Below are 27,458 nucleotides of genomic sequence, written 5' to 3' on the forward strand. Positions count from 1 at the left end.
TGTTTTCAGTTCTTATATCAAAGAAAGTGAAATAGCCACAAATCCTAAAGAAAGAAATCGAGGTTTAGAATTTATTCAATCAGAATATGTGAAATGCTGAACTAAGTCTACTTTGGCAAGCGAAGTGTTGTCGACAGACACAAATGCTTTCAGGAAGAAGTATCTTAACTGCAAGAGCCTTTTTGGTTAGGTTTCAAAAGCCTTAGGGGCTTGGCTGAGCTCCCCAGATGCTCTAGCAAATGTTTGCGAATTGAAGAAAACTTGTTTAGCTTTAGGGAAAAGAGCACCCCCACCCCCACCCCAGGAAGCATTTGCAAACCCAACGCCCTGTATTTCTCAAAACAACCTTTGGTCCCAAGTTCATTTTTGTGAAGAGTTACCAGAAAATATCTGTTTTTATTTTATTTTTTTTAATTCTTGTCCTTTTGCAAGTCTACAAAAATAAAGCCTATTTAAAATTCCACACTCGTGTAGATGTGGCCTTAGGGAAGACCCATTAGACACAGAGATGATTAATGCTCCCCTCGGAATCTTATTTGCTTCTTCAACTGATTGCTCATATAGAATCTTACTTACCAAGTACTTAAGGATTTAAGTGCCTTATCATTCTTGGAAATCACTATGCACTAGCCTGCACTGGAGAGTGAGAAGAGGTGCAAGCACACAGTGCTTCCTGGATGGGGGAAGAAGCCCACTCCCTCCCACTCTGTCCCACAATACGGTCTCCTAGAGCACCAGTCCTTGCCATACAGGTGCCTGTAGGGCATCTAAATATTGGGCACTCTCTAACTTGTAGAACCATGTTCTTTCAAATGGATATTCATCCTTGCAATCATGGAGGAGGGAGAGGGGAAAGAATTGTTAACGGATTATCCTTTCTAAATGTCTGCTAGACATCTCCCCTTGGCTATCCTCTGGCACAATGAATTTAAGATGCTCCAACCCCAAATCCTTATCTGTACTCCCACCACCTGCAAAAAGTGCTTGGCTCCCGATTTCCCTATTTCTATTCACACCCCACTGAAAACCTCAAAGGCATCCCTGCCAGTTTTCTAACCCTCTTAAAATGCATTCTGCCATTTGCTAATATTTCTTGATAACAATTACTAAATTCAGCCTCTTCAGTCTTCTCTAATTTCTTCCCCCCTTTCTATTCCCACGAACAACCCCTTGTTCAGGTCTTCAATGCCCCACCCCCCGCCATTGATCTGATTCTCCACCGCTCCCCATCCTCGAATTTCCAAGCGCTATAATCAGCCCTCCACATCCACCATGAGAGAGAGCTTTCTAAAAACACAGGCTTGATCATGTCACTAAAAGCCTTCAATAATAAGAGCGAAGAGGCAAGAGGAGAAAAGCTGCGTGGGGTTATCAGAACTCACACTTTAGTGCTCAAAATGAACAATTATCCTGATTTTAAGTATACCCAAGTCATTTTTCTAAAAATTACAATTATTATAGTGAAAATCTTTTTCTCCAGTGGTTGTAGGCAAGACCATTATACACTTACGTTATGGCCGTAATCACATTATGTCAAGAATTTATTGTTATGTATGTGTATTTCCGGAAGTTTTGTTTGGTTTATCTAAACATCTGCAGTGATGAACTCTGTTATTTGTGCCACAAACATTTACTGAGCATTTACTAGGTGCCAGACACTGTGTGTGCTATAAATACAACATGGAATTATGGGGAGCTCAGGTTCTTATTTGTGTGTTTTAAGAGCCTTTTTGGTTAGGTTTCAAAAGCCTTAGGGGCATTTACTAGGCCTCTTCCAGGAAGCCTTCCCTCATACTTCTCTTCTCAAATGCAGATGTGGTTTTGAGGAGGAATCTGTGCAACTCCATCTAGAAGGAGCTTTGTTACAGACTCTCCTACTAGTAAAAGTTTCCAGGGAGAGCACTGGGTATTGAAGCTGGGCAAAGACTCAGAAAAGGTAGATGCCTAGTAAATGCCCAGCCCTGTCCGGCTCAGGTTCCCTGGTGGAAGTCCGCCCCTCCTGGGGCTCCCCAGGAGTCACCCTCATGCCCACTGAAGTCCAAGAGAAACTGTAGCCAGCAGCAACTTTCACTTGAGAGAAGGTTCCCTGTAGCTTTCCATGTGAACAAGAGGCCGGGCATGACACTGTGGTCTATAAAATAATTCTGAAATGCCATAATTGCTCTCTACCAGTGAGCATGAAGAGTCACATTAGTATTTAAAAATCATCCAAACAGGCGGGTGCTGTGATTACACTAAATCAACCTAATTTCTAAATCGCTTGAGTAAACCCTTGTTGGATGTTACCATATAAACTTGAAAGAATTCAGGAAAAGAGAGCAAACAAGTTGGGAGCCCTACTGAATGGCAGTGCCTGGCCCAGCTGCCCCCGGCTGCCTTCTTCTGGGGTATAATGGACCTCATTCGATGAGGTCAATGACCTTATTCTGCAAGGTCAGAGTTTTTAAAAGAGCTCTCATATCATTCATTAGTTCGGCAAGTGTTTACTGAGCACTCGCAATGCACCTGCCCCTTCCCTTGGTGCTGGGTGTAGGGTGGTGAATGACAAGGTGCCAGCTTTCACAGGGCTCACTTTGTAGTGGACTGAGACAGAAAGGGGACCCATGAGTCAGTATGTAATCTAGAACGCTATGGAAAAAAAGAAAGCAGTGCGTGAGGGGAAGAGAGTCTGGCAGGATTGGGATGACAGTTATCTGAAGACAGCCTGGCATCACATCTAAGGAGCTGGCATCTGTATGGGGAGTGGAAGGAGGTTATAACCATGGAGTGATCCAGAGAAAATAGCAAGGACAAAGGCTTCGGGGCAGAAAAATGCTTGAGGTGTTCAAACACCAACCCATAGCAGGGAATGTAGGGAAGTGGGTAGTAGAGAGGTAGCCAGAGGCCAGATAAGTCATGGCCCGTACATATCAGGGAGGTCAGGGTAAATACTCCGGGTTTTATTCTGAGGGTATTGGGGAACTATGGGAGGCTCTTGAGAATTGACAGCACCCGACTCTCATTTTTTTTGTTGTTGTTGTAACGGAATTTTTTATTTTTAATTGTGGCAAAATACACAGCATAAAATTTGCCATCTCGCACATTTTTAGGTGTTTAGTTCAGTGGCGTGAATTATATTCACATTGTTGTGCAACCGTAACTTCCGTCCAGCTCCAGAACGTTTTCATCCTCCCAAACTGAAATTCTGTCCCCGTTAAGCAACAACCCCCCATCCCCTTCTTCCCTCAGCCCCTGGCACCCACCATTGTACTTTTTGTCTCTAGGAATTTTCTGCTCTGGGTTCCTCCTCTAAGCGGAATAATACTTGATTTGTCTTTTTGCGACTGGCTTCTATCACTGAGCATAATGCCCTCAGGTTTTGTCCATGGTGTAGCATGTACTAGAATTCCCTTTTTAAGATTCAATAATAATATTCCATGGTATGGAGGAACCGCATTTTGTTTACCATTCACCCATCAATGGATATTTGGGTTGTTTCTACCCCTTGGCTATTATGAATGATGCTTTTCATTTTTTATTTTTTAAATTTAAAAATTTTTTTAAAAGATTTTATTTATTTGAGAGAGAGAGCATGAGCAGGAAAGGCAGAGGGACAGGGAGAGAGAGAATCTCAAGCAGACTCCACACTGAGCTCAATTCCAGGACCCTGAGATCATGACCTGAGCCGAAACCAAGAGGCAGATGCTTAACCGACTGCACCACCCAGGTGCCCCTGTCACAGATATTTTCATTTTCTAAGGAATCACCCGAGATACTATGTTGAGATTAGACAGTAGATGTCCAGACTGGAAGCTGGAGACGAGTTAAGAGGCCAGATGAGCAACGATGGAAGTGGTGGAGAAGGTAAGAGGTCATCAAACCCCAATCAGATCTCAAAGATAAATCAGGCAATCTGGGCCCAAGCGGTGGCCACGTTTCTGTGCATTATTTTCCCCAAGGCTAGTGTCTGGTTTAGTGGTTTTCAGTTCTCTCAACTTGCTATGGAAAGTCAGCAAATGCTACTTCTAGAGAAATCTGGTTATTCACCTACAGTGGGATTGATGAAGGTTCCAAGCCATCTAGAAGCCTAGGGGATTTCTCCAGGAGCCAGAAAACCTGAACAAAACACCAAAAATGCTTTATTTTACCCATGGGGGAGTGGGGGAAGCCACCTAAGATGTATTTGACTTTTCTCTGCCTTCTTGAAGAGAGGGCATTGAGACTATTTTAGACTTTTCTGGATGACTCGGTATCACAATTCTGAAAGAGCAACTTTAGTACGGACACAGGTGCATCGCAAGCAATGTCTTTGAGGCTACTGACGTGAGCGGGTCTCCGAGTTCTGTACTTCTGATAGGGGTGCGCTTTCTTCTTGGGGGTTTTGCGTCCCCTCCCGTGCTAATGTACTTGCCGACACTGCTCTTCTTCCTCTTCCTAATCTAGCAGCATGGGGCGCAGCGTCCAGCACTATACCCCTCGGGCAGTAAGCCCTTGATAAATGCTCATAGAATGATGAGAGCTAAATATGTTTACCTCTTGGGTGAAAGAAAAGGAAACGGTCACAGAATGGAGGACTGTTTTGTGTACAGTGTTGCAGTTTTAGTTTTGGCCCTTTGGGGGCCTCTGGTTTTCTTCCTATCTGTTTCTTCACATATGTTCGGAGCAGCCAAGTTCGCCGTATGACTGTGCCCCACACAACTGACCTATCAGGGCCACTAGTAACCACTAAGAAAGACCTGATCGGGCCATGCATGCTGATCCCAGGACAGAGCAGCCGCAAAATGAGAAATCTCTTCCTGTCTCATCTATTCTGGTCATGGCCATACTGTAAAAAGATGTGCAATTTTTTTTAAAAGCGTCAACTGTTAGGCATCTGTTTTAGGGAAGTTCACAAGCACATTTTCAATGACAAAAGAAATGTGTTATTTTCTTTATTTTCTTGCCAAAGAAAAACGCATTCCGAAATGTAGACTATTTGGATGGAATCACATTTAAACTAGAAGTACATGTGAAAATTACAGAACCTTAGAGCAAGAAGGAGCCCAGAGAGATGAGAGAAACAGGGAGACAGAGAGATGTGCGCATGAGGCTAGGTGACACCCTCATGATTACAGCTTACACTGCACTTTTCTTAGGGAAGGATTCCTTCAGAGCTGTTCCTACGATTCAGTTTGCATGTGTAGCCCTGTGTCTGAGAAATATATGGGAAGAGATTTGGAATTGGTAGAGAACTCTGCTGATTATATCAACTTGGGGGGGCCTTCCTTTAAGAGCATGAGCGCTGGATTCAAACCAATGAATGATACCACTGGTTTATACTTAACACTTAACCTGTACTATGCTAAGTATTTTAACTATAACTCATTTAATCACTGATTAGCCCTGTGAAGTAGATACTATTATTGTACCACTTTACAGAGGAGAAAACTGAGGTCTGGGAAATGATAGAGCTGGTATTGAAACCCAGGTTTCGGTGAGGTCAAAGCTAGAGTCCCTAACCACTGTACCGTACTGCATATAAAAAACAAGAGAATCCAAAAGCCTGGGTCTTTGCTAAATGCCCCCGAAGACTAGAGCTGAATGGAACCAACAGGGTGACACTCTGTCTCTCCCAGAGGTCTCCAAGGGAGCTGGTTCCTGCGAGAATGCAGAGCCTCATAGAAGCCAACTGAGGACTCAGCGTAGACGCTGCTACAAGCTAAGCCCCAGAAGAGCTAAGACGGAGTAAAAAACTGAAAGAACAAGAACCAGAAATCATGAGGCTCAGAGAATCAGGTCATGAACGGGCTCATGGCCACGGACTGCCATGCTGAGACAGGGAGCCATGGAGGGCTGGCAAGTGCTCTGGTCCACCAAGCCACAGTCAGAAGGCCAGAGCCACTGGTGCCTAGGTCATCTAGAGGATGTGATGGGCCCTCAGGTGGGGTCTCAGCTCAAACGCTGTTTTCCCCCAAAGAGACAGGTTAACTGTCTATCTCTTCTCTCCACCAGAATGTGAGCTTCTTCAACCCAGTCACCATATCTTTTTTGTACAAGAATGTATCCCCAGTGCTTACAACAGTGCCTGGCACATAGAATGTGCTCAGTAAAGATTTACGGAATTCAGCCATGCAAGAATGAATGACAGAGCCCAGCTGGCCATCCTGAGCTACAACTCAGATGTCCCTGAGTTCTCTAATCTTAAAACACACAAATAAGAGCCTGAGCTCCCCATAGTTCCAACTCCCTGCTTTCCAGGCACATTGGCAGGATTGCACCTCCCCGCCCCTTTTAAAGTGAGGCGTGGCCCTGCAACTTGCTTTAGCCAGTGAAGTGTGACCAGAAGCTTTGAGAACCTTTCCCTGCCTCTGCAATCGTAGATGCATTGAAGGCGGCACCTCCCTCAGCCTGGGACCCCGAACAAGGACCAGATGGAGAAGAGCCAGCCAACCCGCAATGGACATGGGGCATAGGGCATGCGCAAGAAATCAACTATTGTTTTAAGCCACTGAATTTTAGGGGTTGTTATTTCAGGCCAATACAGCCTTGCCTGACTGATATATCATCCAGTTTGCAGAAAAGCTCATCTTTGTATTAGCTTCCCTTTGCCAAGAATTCCTGGCAGTCGTTGAGAAATGCCTACAATTTATAAATCCATTCTGGTTGTCATTTGTCACCTTTAGGTTTTAGACCACAGTTCCAGGTTTCTCTGCTGGTCGCCTCTTACCTCCCCGTAACCAACGTTCCCCAGGCTGCTATTCTTTCATCCAAACCATGTCCCAACAAACGACAACAGAGTTAAGAGCTGGCTGTGGAATTTTACTGAAGGTTTGGGAATAACAGAGGACGCTATGGTCTGAATGTGTTTGTGAGTCCCCACAATTCATGAGTTGAAATCTAACTCCCAACGAGGATGGCATTAGGAGGAGCTGGCTCGGGGCGGGGTGGGGGGGGGGCTTTCCGAGGTGCTTAAGTCATGAGGGTGGTGCTCTTATGAATGGGATTAGTGTTCTATAAAAGAGACTCTAAAGGCCCCAGTGGCCCCCGCTGGCTGGCTCTTCCCTTAGTCCCATCCCTTAACTGCCCTGTCATGCAGGAAAGGATCTTTAACCTTGTCTACGCTGTCCAGAGGCCACCCTTGACCTTCTCCTCCAAGGCCCATAGGGAGAAGGAAAGTGGAACTCGTCACTATCTCTGCAGAAATGCCACTCTGCCCCCTCCCCCGGGCAGCCTACCGTGTGCATCTTGTACAGGGCAGTTTAGCTCTTCGTCTTCACAACCTCTTCATCCTAGAGCAGAATCTGAGCTAGAGCTTTGCAAATCAAAAGCCCATTGAAGTGATTTTCCCAGAAGAAGAGAGCAGTATTTCCCCAGCAATGAATTCTCAAAGCAAAAGTAAGAAGCTGTTGGCAGCTTTAAATAGCAGCTTCTCCCTGCTCTGGTTAGTTTTGCTTCCTTTGTTTTATTTTTTGATGGATCCGTTCCACCAATCTTGTCCGGTGGCCTCAGCTTGAATGTAAGATCCCTGGGAAGGTTCACTGTATCTGCTGCTACTCTGTAAAGAGAGGTAGATTCACAGAGGGGTTAAAAGTTTGGACTCTGGAGCCAGACCTCCCTTCACAGAGTAAGCGCTAAGTGTTTCCTATTACAGTAATGCCTCTGGGATGACCTGCTGACATGTCTGGTTCCCTTTCTAGAGAGCTGAGGCTGGATGGATTGCAAGGGCTCATTATCTTTAATGACCAGAGGCAGAACTAGTTCAAGGGCTGGGTGCCAATCTAAATTGCGGAGGGAAGCTAAGACCGGTACCAAAGGTACGGATCTGAGAAGCGAGGCCACAGGCAGGGAGCCAGGCAAGAGATCAAGACCCAAAAGCAGGAAAGTAGAATCCACGACAAGTCTGGGACTTAGACCCTTGACAAGACCAGGGACCTGGTGCTTGTCGTGAAGGTGTGGTGTGGAGAGGCCAGGACCAGGCTGACCCGCACCCCCACCCCCCAGGACCAGGCTGACCACCCTCGGATGAATGATTTTCCCTCTCAGCATGATAAAGCCCCACCAACAAATGACCTCGCAAATAGACCTCATGATTCTCCTTTGCAGATTAAGAAATCGAGGTTTCGGGGTGGGGGTTGTACGGATTGCCTAAGGTCATCGAGCTTATTCATCTGCAGAGCTGGGATTCAAGCTGAGGTTGAACCAACTCCAAAATCGGTGGCCTTTGCGCTCCCCACTAGACCACGTGACCTCAGTAGACCTGTGCTCAGGGGTACACAATCTAGTAGTAAGGGAGGCAAATGCCAACAAGTAGCTCACATCGAGGTATGCTAGAGGTCTGTTCAAGGTACGGTGGGGTATGAGAGCAAGAAGGTGTTCTCAACAAGTCAGCTTGGGGGGTGTGCTGGAGGGCTGGTCGGGGAGGTCTTCCTAAGAGCAGCAGTCCCTTGAGCTGAGTCCTGATAAAAATTACCAAGGGGGCAGGGAGTAGGTGGTAGGTGCTTGGGGGGTGTGGAGTACATTCCTGACACAGGAAGCAGTGTCCATATGGGAACTGTCATAAACACGTTTCAAATGAAAAAACAAACGTCTCTTCAAGCCAAAAGCCTATATTACAGTTGCTGATAGTTCCGTTTCAGAAGTTCAGAGACCCGACCACCAAAGGAAAATACAACAGAACCAAAGGGAAAAACCAAAGGCATCGCTAATCTGCCATCTGCACCGATGATGTAGGAAAATAAACGAGAGCTAAGCAAAACAAAACCAAACAAAAAACGCCTCAAACAAAAAAGTCTTCTTTTGAGACAGGAGGAAAGCTCTGTCTCCCAAAGCCACGGTCGTGTTTTCCGTGTTTATGCTGCTGTGTGACCGGGGCCTCAGAGTCCCGTTGGGGGCCTGTCCCTTTTTTATGCGACGGGGGCTCAGTCCGTCTCCAGCACTTCCCAGAGTCAGGCGGGAACCCGCTTCAAATGCGGAGGCTTGATTTCAGCTGGTTGCGCGGCGCCCGCCATCCAAGCCACAACATCTGAACGCAGCCTCCTCCCAGGCAAGGAAACAGTCAATAAGGAAATACCATAGTTCGGCTCTTTGCAACTCGCTCGAAGTGTGAGGCGGCGCTTCATTTCCTGATCGCTCAGGTGGAAATTGTAAAAACAATTAAGAGCAATGACTAATCACCGAATCAAAGCAGGTTGCCCAACTCATTTGCAATTGTGTGCTCAGTTCTGTGTGCCAACAAACAAAGACTCGGGGAGTTTATTATTTAAACCAATTAAAAGCTCTAGGCAAAGCGAGTAGTCAATTTGTGGCCACGTGGTGGGAAAACATCGGTTGGAAGAGCCTGAGGAATTTCGTGAGCGGAGCCATATGGCCAAAATCGGAACGAAGAACCCAGGATCGCCGGGGAAAGTCTGCACGGAAAGCAATTTCAGAAGGAAAAGCTTCACCTAGCAAGAGCAGACTTGTGCTCTGTGCTCGCCTCTCCCCGGCAGCCCCCCCCCCGCTACTCCCCGCCACCTGCCCCCCTCCCCCCGCTCCCCCACTAACCCCCCCTCCTCCACTCCCCTTCCCCTGCCTGCCCCCTCCCCCACACCCCCACCTCCCCCATCTTCTAGCCTGCCTGCAAGGCGGGTAGTTCCAACCAACAGTAAAAGGAAAAAACGAACTGACTAAAATTCAAGGTCTGACTGTTCAGCAAGAGACATTGCTAAATTTCCTGTCCACCATTTGCACTTTTATGTATTTTAGGGCTACCTAGAGAGTTCTTAAAGGCCCAGATGATGAAAATCGGCCTCCCTTCTTCCCAAATGAGGTGCACAGTCCATCTGGAGAGGGCACTCACACTTTTGTATGAAGCTGTGGGCCGTAAAACAGAAAGTAAAGAATTAAAAACTGAAGCCATTTGGTAGCAGTTATAAAAAAAAAAGCGGAGGGAGGTAGAAGGGGGTGCGGTGGGGGCAGTTACTTGAGCAAATTAGATTTACAGAATGGATATAATGGAGTAAACCTTTACTGAAAGTTCCTTTTCACGTCCCCATGAGATATTTTCCACTAACATTTTTGTTTTCTGGCCTACACGTCCCTCTGCGCCTAACCACTTCCCCCACATCTCCCTCCCCCTGCATTTTCCTGGAAAATCTAATAATTCTGGTGCTCCTAATGGATCTCACTTCTTAAGGTCCTGGTCCCTTTCTCCTTCAAGTTCGCTCCAAAACAAGCATTCACAGACACTCCTGATTATAGAAGGAGGAAGATCCATTGTACCAGAACCAACTGGAAGATTTTGACAGCTCCGTCAGCTGCAGCTGTCCTGTACCACGTTGCATATTATAACTAATGCACTAAGATGAAATCATTTTTGTACATCAATAAACAATGTGGTTCATGGTATGTGGACAAGTAAATTGAGTAAATTCAGCTGTAGCGTCCTTCCTTCCAAAAAGTCTAGCACTGTCGATACTCCCAAAATTAATAAGGCACCCCTGTCCATGTGTTGTGGGGTGGTCAGGATCACAGCTCCCACTTCCTGCAACGTGGAGGGTGGCAGCAGGGAAAGGGTGGAGGGGCTGCCATGCTCTCTGCCTGAACTTAGCCTAAGGGTTACCTTGCAGCGGGCATTCCATTCCCTCTCATGTACTCTAGCAAGTTGGCAGGGGCAGGCCCGACCGGCCCTGTAAAGTCAGAGGCCTGTAGAGCGTGAGGTCGAAAGGCACCAACTGTGGGACTTGTGAGTTCCAAAGCTGACTCTGCTACTAGAAGCTGAAAAGTCCTCGGATAGTCAGCCAGCCTCAGGGGCCCGCTTACCAGCCAAAGAATCTTCCCTCTGAAACTATCAGATGTGGAAGCGAGTGATTGTCTGATAGACCAGGCGCTGAGAGCCTGTCCCCATTTCTAAGCCAGTGGGGATGTGAGTGGCGTGTCACAGAGATGAACTGAACTGGTTTGAGTAGTAGGACTTAAAAGAGGTGGTTCAAAGCTCTCTTCCCCTCCACCACCATTTTTTTTTTATATAAGAAATGGGGGCCTGTCTGCAGTCATCCTTGAGGTTCTATCCCATGCAGATTTGGGATGGCCCTCCACCTGTGTGAGAGCACCAGGAAGTCTGCTTAATTTACGAAACAGAATGCCAACCCTACCTCCTGGCTACCAACCAAGATGGAGTTCTTCGGGGGAAGAAATGGGCACAGCCGGGGCAGGCAAACCCCAGTCCCTTTGAAGTGAGGCAGGGCCACGTGACTTGCGTCGGCCAGTGATGTGTAAGTCCAAGTGCGATATGCTAATTCTAGGTAGAAGCAGGTAACTTCTTCCATTAATGAGCTTCCAGAGCTCTCTTGGCCCAGCCCGGTAATCCCCGAAGCACGGTGTTGAGATGATGTCATCAGATGCCACGGAGTGAGTACACAGAGCCAACCCGACCCATGTCGCCCATGTAGCATGAGTGATCAAAATATTTTTGGTGTGTCAGACCGCTAAGACTTGGGTGGTGGTGGTGATCTCAGCATATTCTAACCTGTTCTGACCACTAAACGTTAGAATCTCAGGCTATAGTTCTTTTCATTCCCAGAGCTGTACCTTAGTCACTCCCTGGAGAGTCTAATCTTGATTAAAAAGCTATTTTACCAAGTGGAAAACATGATTTAGATAAGTAATACTAGAGGCACTCTAAAAGACATGTTGACCATCCAATCCTTTCGACTCTCCAAGGTCTAATTTTATGCCAAATTAAATATCCAGAAAGTAATTTATCTTAACTGATTTAGCGGAGGCCCATGCAGAAATGCATTTGTTAAACTTTAAGTTATTATTCAAAATTGCTCTACAAAAATGTCATTCTCTGCAGAAAGCAAGGAAAGGTTGCATACAATGCTCTTTGGATCACAGGCCATGTGATAAAGTCTGCCTGAAATCTGGTTCCGAGGCAGAAAAGCTCTCCTTTGTTTATTCAGCTTGCTTTATTTAGACAACTGGAATCATATTTCCATTTTTACTTTGGCTACCAGTGTGCTCAGAGCTAAATTTATCGTTCCATTTCCAGAGTTATCATGTTCCTTCTTCCTGGCATAATTCCTTTTGCTTCTAACTCCAGTCTTTATTTTTATCTTACAAATTGCTTTCAAATCCTTTAGAAATATTGATAGCGATAGATTTATGAATTATTTTCTTTTCAAGGCAGACTCACTTGCAGAGCCAACCACCTCCACAAAGTGAATCCTGTCCATTCCCGTGAGACCCAGTTCCAAGGGGTCACTGCCACTCATTGGTCTCTCTGCTGTCTTCCAAGGGAAGAAAATAGTGTCAGAGGCTACTGGATGGAGTTTGTTTGGCCTTTAGAGGTATAGGGACCTTGTTTATTTGATTTGGGGTGGAAGAATTAGGCTACAAACTCAGAAATAATCTAATTATCTGTAGTCTGGGAATAGCAGAATAGGACAATAAAAGGACACAGAACATTCTAGGCAATTCTATTGCAAAGGAAACTTTACCATGACAGAATTTGTGATTGTAGATGAACTTGGTATTTTATGGTACCTATAGAATTGAAGGGAGAGAAAGAAGAAATACACAAGGCTAAACCACTAAACCAAGTAACTTTGTAAAAGTCCCAAGAAGCTCAGTAAATTGTGTTTCTCAAATGAGGGCAGGGTTTCTCAACCTCAGCACTGTAGACATTTTAGGTGGATAATTTGTTGTTGTTTTTGTGGGAGGGCCCTGTGCATTGCAAGATGTCTGGAAGCACCCCTGGTCTCTACTCACTCTACACCAGTAGCACTCCCCCCAGTCATGACAACCAAAAACGTCCCCTGGGTGGGGTGGAGTGGGCAGAATTGCCCATCATTGCAAATCACTGAGTTAAAGTTAATCTTTGATCAGAAATTTCTGCCAGAGTCTGCCATATACCCTGTCCTCTCATCTATCTTATAAAAGAATCACAATAGCTGTGTTAGTGTATCTACTATGTGTCAGACACCTGACACGCATTATCTCATTTCATCCTCACCACAGCCCTATGAAACATTCGAAGTTTCGAGAGGTCACACAAGTAGTGGGAGAGAGAGCTAAGAGACAAATCCAGACCTGCTTGGCTCTAAACCTGTGTTCTTACCCACTGTTCAAACCAGATCAACAATGGTAGAGGGTACTAATTATCCCAATTTTACAAATGAACAAACTGAAGTTATTCCAATTGAAGTGATTTACCAAGAGCACACAGTTAGCCCTTGGCAGAACCAGGGTTCTAATCTAGATTTCCATGACTCAAAAGACACACCTATTTTTTTTTCTCCATATGGATCTATTAAGTGGTTGCTGGGCCATTTGTACCGTCTCCCACTTGGGTGCCAATACAGGCAAAAGGGTGAGACATCTGGAACCAATGAAGTTCAGAGATTGCACCAAAGGGAAATACCAAAGCAGTGGCAATCAGCGAAAGAAAAAAAAAAAATCCGTCAGTACTGGGGAGGCCACACAGCTACCAAAGTTTGCAGTGAGAAGAAACAGCCCAACTACTACTACCACTTAGGGAACTCTTTGAGTATTTCTCCAGTAATCCTTGACCCTCACCTGCTTCGCTGCACTCCCCAAACAGAAAAAAAAAAAAAAAAAACCAACCTTGTGACCAAGTTCAGTTTTCTTAAGGCACTTTGAGATGATTTTGCTTTATGTCTGCTATGACTGAGCCAGACCAAATCATATTTTCTGCAATGATGATGATGAAAAGTCAATCTCCCATGAACTCCCCACATGCCCGAGCTGGGATTTAACATGGCAAAATTGATGTGTGAACCAGTGTTGCTATTTAATGTGGTTTCTATCAAAGTGTTCATAAAACCTGGGGCTGCAGCTGGCCCCCATTAGGTAGTTTCTTGGTGAAAGTTTTCCAAGGAAAACTTTTTTAACAGCTTCATAAAGCCAGGCACAAAAGGGCAGGGCAATGACTGGCTGAAAGACATGGGACTTTTTATCTTTGAAATGTTAAATAGGGGTTTGTTCTGTTTATTTCTGAAAGAAAAATTGGAAGGCATTAAAGGCTATATTTTGAGCCTTGCAGGATTTCAGTCATATAGTCATGTGTTCATTTCTTCAATATTTATTTAGCACCTACTATATGCCAGGCCTTGGGCCAAATACTGGGAGGAACAAAAAGATGAGTAACACTTGGGCTCTTGGGAATGTGGAGGGGGAAAGAGACTGGTGAGAACACAAAGCAGTCTGGGACCAGGGTTTCGATGTTGGAATTTATAAAGTTATCTAGAAGAGTGCTTGGTGCCAAGTAAGGGCTCAGAATACGTGTGCTTCTTCCTTCAACAGGTACAATTTGATGCTAATACTTTGAGGATAATCACTCGTTTACTGCTAAAAGATAACTATCAACCTCACACAAAAGCTAATGTTTGGGCCCCCTTTTGGGAATGTGTGGTGTTGTTTTAAAAAAGAGCTTTTCATCTGAACAACCAGATGCATATGTTAGTTCTGTACATAACACCATTAAACCTTCCCTGCATGCCTATATAGTCCCTCTGCTCTTGGGAGACTCATACTCTAGTGTGAGGAAATTACATTTGTACCTTCTTATGGATACAATGTAAAAGAGGTCTTTTGACCCACAGACCCAGGCTAGTTCCAGATTGGTGTTAAGTATTGACCATTCATCCAACCAACCCTTCCAGTCCACCATCATGGGTTATGATGCTATAGTAGTTCAGAGGAGCAACTTGATCTCCTGGGGGATGAGGTAGTCAGGTCAGTCTCTGTGAAGGAGACACTCCAGAAGCTAGGTCTTGAGGATGCAACTTGTACATGAGTACGAAGAAAGAAGAGAGATGTTCTAGAATGGGGATAGCCTGAGCAAAGGTGCAGAAGTAGGAACATGCCTGGCATGTTTGGGGAACAATGAATAAACCCAGGTTGACAGGAACACAATTCAGAGGAATAGTGGGACATCAAAGTCATGGTAGTTAGGGTCAGATCATGGGGATCTCAAATCCCAGTCTAGGGTACTGCATGAAATTAGTAGCCTATATTTGTCGCAAACATTATTCTTGGAAAAATATGGAGTGAGGATTAAGTTGAGTCCCCAGATTCTCAAGCATTTGGTTCTTAACAATATCATTCATTATACAGAGTCTCAGAACTGTTTGTCCTTCCCAAAGATCCCCATACTATGGAATCCATAGGACTTTGGGGGCCTCTGAAAGAAAAGGTCCTGAGAACTCATGGCAACACAGTACCTGGGCAATGTGTCCCTGAGAAAAGGAACTAGCATTTGCAGACACTGTGCAAGACCTTTGTACATATATTCTTTAATTCTCACAAAAACCCAATGAGGTAGGTTCTAATATAATCCCCATTCTACAGATGAGAAGACTGAGCCTCAGACAGTAGAGCAAAACAGGATTCAAACACTGGTCTGTTTTATTCTAAATCCAGTATTCTTTCACTATACCACACTGTCTCCTGAATGGAATCTCTTTGTAAAACTGAGTGGGGGCATCCTGTGATTAATCCCTACCTCTAGCTGTTATTCTCTTAAAACTTAATAGTAAAATTCCTATTTTCCTGTTGTCCAAATGTTCTTGAATGTTAAATGTTTTGGGGTTCTAGCCAAATTAGGGAAAACAATGAGCTCAAGGACTTCCAGAACGATTCATTATAAAGGTCAAACTACCCCCCAAATTTAGTCAGCCACCAAAGGACACTATTCCATGGACCAGAGAAAATGGTAGCAACTGGAGCTATCCAGGTGGCTCAGGTTGAGGAGAGATCTATCAAACCATGGGCAGACATGGATTGGCTCTGCTATTCTGGTAGGCTCTGCTGCCTAATTAACCATCATATCACTGAAACTACAGTGAACAATTATACTGGCAGGTAACCTAGTACAACACTCAATGGTTTGCAAAGGTCTACAACTGCCCTCTGACACACCACCCCCCCCCCAACGTCATAAATGAGGACACTGAAGTTCAAACTAAGGTAACTAAACACTAAGTAACTGGCTCAAGGTCACATATCTCAAAAAGTGGCAAAAAGCGGGATTCAAAGTCTGGTCTTTCCACCCCAAAGTTCAATACACTGCTCTTTAAGTGCCAAAGCACTTATTTGCCTTCATTTTGGCAACATAACTAGTCAAAAGACTACAAAAAGTCACCGACTTAAGTGCTTTGAATTCTCGATGCTAAACTTCCAGTTTCTGAGGCTTTTCTCTCCAGCCCCACCTCCAGCTCTCCAATGACTAGACTGACCAGGGGGTCTGGCCCCATGCAGACATAGTCTATGTGTCATACGTGCGGGGGAACTCCATCTCCAACTCCCAAATGCAATAAACATGACTTTTAACCTTAAGGAAATCCAAAACACATGGCAGCCATAAAAATGGTATTGGAGAAATTAACAACAGGTTATCAGAGAGACAAGAATTTCCAGTAGTGTTATATAGATGAGTCACGACAAGCCTCTGTCAAAAGACATGGAGGATATTATAATGATATAGATGACAAAGAAAACATAGGAGCGAGATAAATAGCCACCCGGTGAGCAAGGCAGAGACACTCAAAAGTCTCTCTAGAAAGTCTAGTCATCAAGCCACTCTATTCACCGGCTCCCCTACACTATCACATATTTTGAGTAATATATGCATGAAAATGCTTCTGCATACATCCTTGTCTTTGTCCATCAATCAGCTAATTCGTTATGGATGAGAAAACCAGCAGATGGCACAACTGCTACCTTTTAGCGCTCAAGCGAGTGGTCTGTTTAGCTTCTGAGATGAAGACCCTGATCTAGGTCCTTAGGATCTGATTAGGAGCTGTATTATGCAAGAGCCTCCTACTTCACAGCCCTTCATACAGTGGTTCTCAAACTTGAGAGTCCATCATAATCACCCAGAGGGCTTATCAAACCAGACTTCTGGGCCCCGCCCTCAGTTTCGGATTCATTCGGGCTGGGGCAGGGCTCAAGAAGTGGCATTTCTAACAAGTTCCTGGGTGCCATGGACACTACTAGTCCCGGGGGGCCACACTCAGAGAACAAATGCTGCACAGCCACCCAAGCAATCATCTGAAAACACTTATTCTGTTTGTTATCACTCTTTTCAGGTACGTTCGGTGGCTCCGGACTGCTGAAGTTCAGACTCTGGTTTCTGGGACTGCAAGCTCCAGCCACCCATTCTTGGCAACCTTGTGTCCTGTACTCACAAACACAGACCCTCCCGTGCAGACAGGAAAGTTTCCTCACTGGTCCCTAAACTCAGCATTTTCACTGCTGACTTCAACCCTTGCTTCATGCTGTTTCCCTCAAAGAAAATGCCTCCATCTTTCTTTTGCCTGTCGGTATCTGCAGCCTTTGACTCCTACTCCATTTCTTCTAAGTGGCCTTTCCTGGCTGTTCTGGCTGCATTAAGTTCTTCCTTTTTAAAAAGCCAATAGCAATTCCAAATTTGTACTCCTCAGTTTAGCAAGCAGGAAGTTGAGCAGTTGTACCTATGTCTCCTCTAGGTATCTAAACTCTGTTCCCTCAAGGCCCATGTCCTAAGCAGTGTTTCATTAGCCTCTCCTTCCAGGACCCACGGCAGTGCTAAACAATAGGACCCAGGGCAGTGCTAGACAAATAGTATGTACTCAATATGGTAGTTCCCACTTATCCACAGGGAGTCCATTGTAAGACTCCCAGTGGATGCCTGAAACTGCAGATAGTACTAAACCCTACATAGACTCTGTTTTTCCTATACATTCATGCCTACGATAAAGTTTATTTTTTTAAAAAAGATTTTATTTATTTATTTGACACAGAGAGAGAGGGCGCACAAGCAGGGGGAGAAGAAGGGGGAGAAGCAGGCTCCCCACAGAGCAGAGAGCCCAACATGGGGCTCGATCCCAGGACCCTGGGGTCATGACCTGAGCCGAAGGCAGACGCTTCGCCGACTGAGCCACCCAGGCATCCCTGATAAAGTTTAATTTATAAATTAAACACACTGAGAGATCAATAATAATAAAATATATAAAATAATAAAATGTATAACAATATACTGTAACTACATAATATGGTCTCCCCCTCTCAAAATCTTGCATCGTATGCACTCACCCTTCTTGTGATGATGCGAGATGATAAAATGCCTACATGATGAAATGGAGTGAGGTGAATGACGGAGGCATCGTGACACAGCGTGAGGCTACTGTTGACCTGCCAGTGCATCAGAAAGAGGATCATCTGCTTCTGGACTGCAGTTGACTGTAAGGGTAACTGAAATCACGGAAAGTGAAACCACAACTAAGGGGGAAGTACGGCAAGTACATTTTTAAACCTACAACTTCATTAATTAAGGAGGCTTACTATATTTTTTTAAAACTGGTGAAGCTTGGCACAATAATAAATGGTATAATTAGGCTGGTTTGTTTTCAAGTTTTTGTTTGTTTTACATTTCTTTCATGTTTGGAGAATTTCAGAGGACAGTTACATTTGTAAAATTAGGTTGAGAACAGACATGACAACATGAGTACAATCTATGCATTTGCTGATCTCTGCTGGATATTTCCCAATATGCTCACACATGGAGCACAGACCTAATTTACAGAACTCAACTTAACCCTCTGGTAACGCAGATGCATCATAGGTGTTTTTGACCCAGATCAGCACTGAACACTGATCTAGACATATGCTAATTAAGATTTCATTAATGACGAAAATATCCTGCCTTTGAGGGATGCCTTGGTGAAACTAGAGGGAGATTAAAAAGACAATTACATTTCTTAAATCAACCCCCTTGTTCTCCATGAAATACTTTGAGGCTGATTTGGTTTAATTCCACCTTCTCAAAAAAAATCTCACTTGGGGGAAAATGGGAATATAAAAGCAATGATCTCCCAAAGCAAATTTAAGCTATTCTAACAGGGACACTGCATGTAGAAAGCAAGTAATATCTTAAACTATGCTGTCTGGGCTTCCCCCCCTCCCCATAAAATCTGAGTTGAAAGGAAAGGAAAGCAGAAAAATGAAAAGAAAGGAAAACAGGCAAAAATTGTATTGACACACACAAACTAGTTTGAATTTTAAAAGAAGACTTTAGTCCATTCCTAAACAGATTACTAACCTGGGTTTGATTTTAGTCAAACATCTGGTACTTTTACTATCAATTGTTGTCTTCACTCCAGTCTCATATAACCACACATAGTTTCTAGAACATGTGAGGGAGTAATCACCTGGCAGCTGGACATCATTCCAATGACAGTGCCAATGTTCCTCAACCCAGTGGCATTGGTTAGAATTGGCAACGAATTTTGACTTTATTTTGGATTCCCTTCTCTCCAAGGAGGTTCTCCAACTCCAAATACTTTGCTAGACAAGTGACTGCTTAAATGAGTGCAAAGTAACAGGCTTGTTGGTCTCTATGGCAGGCCATACATAATCACCATAGAAATATATAATTACACCTGTCAACCTCATCTTGTGTAATTGATTCAATGACTAACAATGTCAGTGGCAGGCTAAGCTTTGAGGTCTCGCTGTGAGAAAATACTCATACATGGCTAAACATCTTGGTGTCTTAATTGCTTGTCATACTGCCAAGGCTCCTGTGTTGTATCTATCTCCACAGCAACAGACTAGAATAGATAAAGCACATTTAATAGCCGAAAAGTGAGTTGATCACCTTGTTTTTGTTTTATAGGCCCTTAAAAAAAATCATGGAGTTGTCAAAAATAATCTGGTTATGAAGCCAGATTTGAAAGAGAAGTCTAAAATATCATTCTGTGCACTGAAAAACTAGATGCATGCTTCACGCTTTTCAAAAAGCAATCCTCTAATTATGATTATGAGCAGAGAGGAGCAGTCCATGCTTGAACATGTACAAAGGCACAATGTGACATGAAGTTTTCATCACACTCACTGCCTTTTCAGGAGTTGCTGGAACACATTAAAATCTCTCAACCACAAAGCAAGAAAGCCCTGGAAGCTCCTGGCCATTGGCAGTTTTTTTCTGAAAGGGTGGTTTGGCGGTCTACACCATGGTTAGACAGAGGCCACCAACCCAGGAGACAAACACACCAACCATAATCACGTGGAATGAAAATGCAGAATCATGGCTAGAGTTGTAACAAAATGCAGTAAGTTATTTTTGAAATTTAACAAATTATATTCTGTGACTGGTGCTCAAAAAGCACAGTGACTAATTGAAAAGTGTCAAGAAGCCTGTAGATTACCATGTTTTACCCAATATTAGATAACTTTTGATACACATGACAGATACAAAGTCACTCTCACATCCAATCTCTATCCATCTCTTATTTCTATTTGACAAATTTAACAAGCTGTCTTTTATACCAACCATACTCAGACGACTGCTTTCCAAGGCTACCAAATCCCATTCATTCATTCACTGGGTCAGTCATTCAACATAGTTTTGAGTGCTTACAATGTGCCAAGCACTGTGCTAGGTGTCGGGACGCAACAAAAGAGAATGCATGTTATGGGAACACATAGGAGTGGCATTGACCCAGACTCAGATGACCAGAAAATTGTTCCTGAGGGAGATGACACCTAAGCTGAGTCTTATAGGGAGAGTAGAGTATTAACCTGGTTTTGGAGGCTGGGGAGGAGAGAATAGCTACTATAAAAACTCACAGAGGTGAGGAACAAAACAGCTAGAGCATGAAATGGCATAACAAGAGATTTGGCTTGAGAGGGAAGAAGGAACCAGCTCATGGAGGGTATTAATACCGTATTAGGGATTTTAGGTCCTGGTCCTGAAAGAACTGGAGAACCAGTTTTTTTAAGTGTGTGTTTGGGAGGGAGGAGGATGGGTGTACATGTTAGGAATATTACCTGTCTGAACTGTTAAGAATAGAAAAACGCTTCCAGAAGATTAAGATTTTTCCCCCTCAATTGTATTCTCCTTGACCAGAGTATCTGACACTGCTCATAAGATAGTTTCTTTGATATTTTGCTTTTCCACTTCTCTTTCTCTAGCTCCTTTGCTGGTCGTTTTTCTCCTGTCAAATCCGTTGATTCTTTCCTTTTCTCACTGTCACCAACCCTATATAGGCTATTCCAAATTACCTTCTTAATTTGTTTCCCTGCCCCCTCTAGTCCATCTTGTACTCTTCTAGAAAATTTCTCTTCTTAGTTCCACCTTCAGTGGTGCAATGTACATCTGATGTGTCTATTTGCATAGCAACCATGTCCCCATTGTTAGTAACAGCATCATGATTTTCCTTTGGAAAACAACTCCTCCCCCAGTGGATGCTGTCCCAACTTCCTCTGGCCAAAGGCCAGTTATGTAACCTAGGCCAAGCCAATCAGACTTTCTATGGAATGTGACTCTTGACCCAAAGGATTGAGAGTACTGGGATCTAGTTCATCCTAAGAGCAGAATGCTGAACAGTCTGTATTTTAGTTCTTGGACAGTCTTGGGGCTGTCACGGTTTTTGTCCTTGCTAAGGTCTGGTTGTTGTGTATTTGTGTATTCCCTTCAGGTCGGGAAGTTATCCTATACCCTTCTAATGTGTGTGTGTGTGTGTGTGTGTGTGTGTGTGTGTGTGTGTGTTTATATAGCTCAGGTTAGCCACAGTCCACTTCTGTTGCTTGCAATGAAGAGTGCTATCTTCCTACTGGCATTAAAGGCCCTTGCCCAGCCTATCCAAACATATATACCATCATTAAGCAACTAAATCCTCTGCTACAATCCAATAAGTCTCCCTTCTCTACTCCTGACACCACACCTATTTTTATATCCCCAACTCCATACTTGTGCTTTTCCCCTCCTAGTCTGTCCTTACTCTGTTACACTTGACACGGGTGAAGGGCACATTATATGAGGGGCACTGTATTAGGGATGGGAAAAGAAGAGATGAGAGAAACATAGGTCCAACCTTAAAGAACTGTCTCTTCTTCCTTGGCCCCCTGTCTGAAGATTTCCCAGTAACTTCAGGCACATTGATCTCTAGGTCCTAAGGACTTTGTCCTAATGGTCTTCCCCATTAGTGTCTCACACAGGTGAGAATTAGGATAGATATTGTTGAATATTGTGCTCTAATGGTGTCTTTTCTCCCCAGCAAGGTTATAGGCTCTTCAGGAAGAAGCCATCTCTTGAAATACCTCTCATCCTCCCTACCAACCCCACCCATCAACCTGAGATTTTTGTGCAGTAGCACAAATTTTTTGGATGCTAAGGAAAAAATATAGAAAAGAAATTTCCTTCTAATTTATGCCCATCCTTGGGCTGCTCATTTGTTAGGTAGTGTAGTATTTGACAGGCATTGGTTTTGCAGTCAGACAGACTGAGTTTCAATTCTGGTTCTGCTACTTATGAGCTGCATGTCTACACCACTAAGCCTCAGTTCCCTTATCTGTATATTAGATGACATGATGTATATCAATGTGCCAAGAAGGGTACCTGGCACATAGAAAACATTTACTAAATGTTAGTTCTTTTCATTAAAATGATGATTATTTTCTTAACCAATACCCAAAACCTAATTTTATTTTCTTCAAATGCCAAATTCTGAATCTGTGGCAGCAAAAAAGGCTATATTGGATTTCCCTTAAAAATAGAGTAAGATGTATTCTGTAGACAAACCTAGACTATTTCTAAACCACTTCCATCTCCAAAAGTCATTGATCCAATTTCACAGAGAGAGGTGTTTACATATAAGCATACAAAGACTGTTTCTCTTTATATCTTCCCTAAAGATAAGTTTTCAAAGTCTGTGGCTATCTTACCTAGTGTGGTGGTTAGCATGGGCTTTAAAATCAACAGAGCCTAGGGTTGAATCCCAACCCCACCAGTTACTGGATGGTAAAGCTGGAAAAGACTTCTCTGAGCCAACGTTTTTTCTCATCTATAAAAATAGAAAGGATAACCCTTAGCTTATGAGATTATTGTGAAGATGTGATAAATATTATATAACCTAAGTGTAGAGTATCATGCTTGCCCATTAGTAAGTATGCAATAAAATGAAACCCAAAAGCATATCTCATAAAAAGAAAGCTTGATTAACTGGACCTCATCAAAATTTGAAAAGCTTGCTCTGCAAATGACCCTGTTAAGAAAGGATGAAAAGATAAGCTACCACCTGGAAGAGAATATTTTCAAATAACTTATCTGCACAAGGGACTAGTATTTAGAATATTTAAGGAACTCTTAATACTCAATATTTTTTAAATAAAAATAAAAAACAGACTAAACATGCAAAGATTTCACCAAAGGTGATATACAGATGACAAAGAAGCATTTAAAAAGATGTTCAACATCATTAGCCATTAAGGAAATGCAAATTAAGATCAATAATGAGATATCACAATATATCTATCAGAATGACTGAAATAAAATATATTGACAACAACAAATGTTTGTGAGAATACAGAGAAACTAGATGACTCATCCATTGCTGGTGGGAATGTAAAATAATACAGCCACCCTGGAAGAAGTCTGGCAGTTTCTTATAAAACTGAACATGTGAGGGGCACCTGGTGGCTCAGTCGGTTAAGCATCCAACTCTTGATTTTGGCTTAGGTCATGATCTCAGGGTTGTGAGACAGAGCCCTGCATCGGGCTCTGCACTGGGTGGGGAAGCCTGCTCTAGATTCTCTCTCTCCCTCTCCCTCTGCCCCTCCCCCAACTCTAAAAAATAAAAATAAAATAAAATAAAATAAAACCGAACATGTGATATGGGTCATCATATTACCTAAAAATTGCATTCTAGGGAATTCCCATGAGAAACAAAAATTATATCACAATAAAATCTATACACGAATGTTCCTAACAGCTTCATTCTGGAAACAGTCCAGATGTTCTTAAAATGGTGAATGGTTAAACAAACTATGGTACATCCATACCATGGAATACTACGTAAGGTGCTAAGAGCAGTCAAATTCATAAAGACAGAAACAGGGGAGGAGGAAATGGAAAGTTGTTGAATGAGCATATAGTTTCAGGTTTGCAAGATGGAAAGAGTTCTGGAGATGGACTCCACCACGTTGTGAACACACTTAACACAACTGAACTGTACACTTAAAAATGGTTATGATGGTAAATTTTATGTTATGTGTATTTTTACCACAATTAAAAATTTTAAAAAAGGAAGAAAAATATGAAGCGATGGTTTTCAAGACACTGAACCTCAGGCAACAAAGAACAGTAGTCCCTGAGAGACAGTAAACAAACAAGGTGAGCCCTATGACTGCCATAGCGCACTACCTGGATAAAATGTGCAATCCTGGGAGCAAGGAAGGGAAAAAATATCACTGCTATTGCTCAGCATCATGAGAGAGGATTGGACGACCTATCACTAGCCTGGGAAAAGATCCAAATTCAAAATTCAAAGGTTTAGTTTCTACTGAATGTGTATAGCTTTCATACCATCATAAAGTCAAAAAAATCATAAGTAAAACCATCATAAGTCAGGGACTATCTGTATAAAATTCCATGTTTTTTAGTATATTTACAGAGTTATGCATCACCATATGCACCATGTATCACTTTTAGAATATTTTCAAAACCTCAAATAGAAACCCTGCACTCCTTAGCCAGCAACCCCCTTCAATTTCCCCCAACCCCTTTCCCACCAGACCAATACAACTACTTGTCTACTTTCTGTCTCTCTATATTTGCCTATTCTGGATCATTGATATAAATGGAATCATATAATATGTGGTCCTTTTTTAAAAGTTTATTTGTTTATTTATTTATTTATTTTTAAGAATTTTATTTATTTCAGAGAGATAGAGAAAGAGCACGAGCAGGGGGTAGGGAGAGGCAGAGGGAGAAGCAGACTCTCCACTGAGCAGGAAACCCGATGTAGTGCTCCATCCCAGGACCCTGAGATCATGACCTGAGCCGAAGGCAGATGCTTAACTGACTGAGCCACCCAGGCACCCCAATACGTGGTCCTTTGTGACTGGCTTTTTTTTTACTTACCATAATGTTTTCAAGATTCATCCGTATTATAGCATGCATCAGTATTTCATTTCTTTTTATTGCCAAGTAATATTCCATTGTACAGATATAGCACATTTTATTTATGCATTCATCAGTTGCCTGTTAATTTTTGTTTGGATGCTGAACATTGTGAATTTTAACTTTTGAACGTTTTCTTACAAATATTTTTGAGCTTTTTTCTGGGATGCACTTAAATTGGATACACTTAAATTTATCCTTTCAGATTATGCCCTTAATACTTATTAGGCAATACCAGAGCAGTGTTTAATCTAAGGCTAATTTTGCACAACTACTGAGGTAAAATTCTTGAGTACTCTACCAAATGCCCCGTGAATTATGAGGTTTTTCAGTCTGGCTGGTGGAAACAGTATTTGAGCCCTAGGTGAGACAGACACTCCCTCCGGCCCCCCACTCCCTATGTTACCGCCTGGAAATTCTCTTCAGGCAGTAAGCTGGGGCAACTGTAGGGCTCACTTAATTTGTTTCCTATGACACAGGGACCAGCGTCCTTCATTGTCTGTTACACAGTGTCTTGAAAACCATTGTTTGTTTCATATATTTTGTCTGGTTTTAAAGTTGTTTCAGGCCAGATGGTAAACCCAGTCCCTTTTATCCCATCTTGAAGAGAGGCTGAAGACTTCCTTCAGTATCGTGTTTTACCCCAAAATATGTTTTCTGAAGTGAAATGACTCATTTCCCAATATTATTTCTTCTTTAGCCAGGCAGAGAGAAACTTCTCCAAATAAGCCTGCTATGTCACTTTAATGTTTACAAACACATGCATGTATGTGTGGGTGTGTATTATACTTATGCATGCAAATGTGTAATCTCATTTGATAGTCACAGCATCCTTCTAAATTAGATGGCAGTAGTATCCCCCATGTTATAGAGAAGTAAACTGAAGCTCTGAGAGTTTAAGTGACTTTTCCTAAGTCATACGGCCACTACATGGGGGAATGCTCACATTTTATACGACCAGATCCCATTCTTTCCATCATGATACCCATATGAACTCTCAGCCTCTAAGGAAATGAGTTCAAATCCAACTTCTTTTCCTTTCACCCATTATTATCCCACTCTTCTCCAAAGAGGAGCAATGATGATATGATTGATCAGATTCCTGGGCAATGACTGGATCTGGTTTTTTACTGTATAATGTCTTAAGAAGATGAATAAACATAAACCCAGCTGCGACACTGACTGCTTGATCCAGTATAATCTATCTCTGAAGAAGTTCCATCAAGTCTTAAACGTCAGCATGAGGAGCAATGACCAGAAGAGGTGGGATCAGACTAAAAACACAGGTAGAAGATGATATAGGAATGGACTGGTGACTGAGCTTGGCCAGAAAAATCACAGGCTAAGCAGAGTCACAGGTCTGAAAGCTGCTAGTCAACTCAGACTAGTGATGAATTCAGACACTGAAGGCAAGAACAAGGCTGTAGGTCACATGTGAGTAGAAAAGCCACAGTCAGGAATAAAGGTCAGGACAAAGCAAGGGGCAGAATCCAGGCATATAGACAAGAACCAGCAAAATGAAGATACTCAAAGGTAGAGGAGGATTGGAAGTCTGAAACCCAGGGAATCTGGAACCAAAAGATCTGTAGGAACTGAAGGAGAAAATTAATAGGGGACTGAAATAAAATACCAGTAACAAGGAGGGACCTCAAACTCAGTCAGTTTTGCTGCCCCCAGTCCACGACTCTGATATAGGCTCTCATTAGAGAGTGTTGTGTTAACATTGGGATACTAGTAAGAAGGTATACAGTTAGAGGACCCAGTGAACTACACAAACTCTGGCCTAGCCACCCTTTCTCTCCATAAGATCCCTGAGAGGTATCTAGATGCAAGCCAAAAAAAAAGAAAAAGTAATGACTTATTATTACCTGGAATTTGAGCTCTGAATCCCAGTGCAAATATCAAGTGTGTGGCTGGAGTACATTAGGCATTTATTTCCTTTTTCCTAGGCTGGAGTCCTAGGTGGCCCTCTTCCCTAAATGCAAACTCACATTTCAGAACTTTACCATTCAAATGAGATGTTAAGCCATTCCTATATCTTCTAAAGTCATTCCAAAACCTGTATTCCAAAACTTCTACCTATATTCTGAAACTTAGACAGATTCTAAAACTCAAAGACAGATTATACTTGATCAAGTAGTTAGCTCAGAGCAGATCATTGAGTCCAAGGTCAGATATTCAATCTTCATTTGAACCACCTGGTTCTATGCCCATTGATCACAGGGAGAGCAAAAGGAGGGTACGTTACATAGTAGAAACCTACCCTGATTTGGAGAGCACACCTCTAAGAACATGCCTGCGTGACTTTGGGTTGGCAGTATCATCTCTGTATAGGAAGGACACTGCAATAGTTATTTACATATATAATACATGCAAATGAGTTTGACTCCTGTCCAGAGAATGCATATGCTGAAACCACCCTTTAAATCCCAACAAAAACAGTTTGTGTGTGAGGAACTCCAGTTCAGGGAAAGTGCCTCTGGGATCTGAGAAAGAGACTTGAATTCCCTAAACCAGATTGCTCAAAGCATTGGAACATGCTGTCTTTGCAGTGTTA

This window comes from Halichoerus grypus, chromosome X (genome assembly GCF_964656455.1).
Source record: "Halichoerus grypus chromosome X, mHalGry1.hap1.1, whole genome shotgun sequence".
Classification (NCBI taxonomy): Eukaryota; Metazoa; Chordata; class Mammalia; order Carnivora; family Phocidae; genus Halichoerus; species Halichoerus grypus.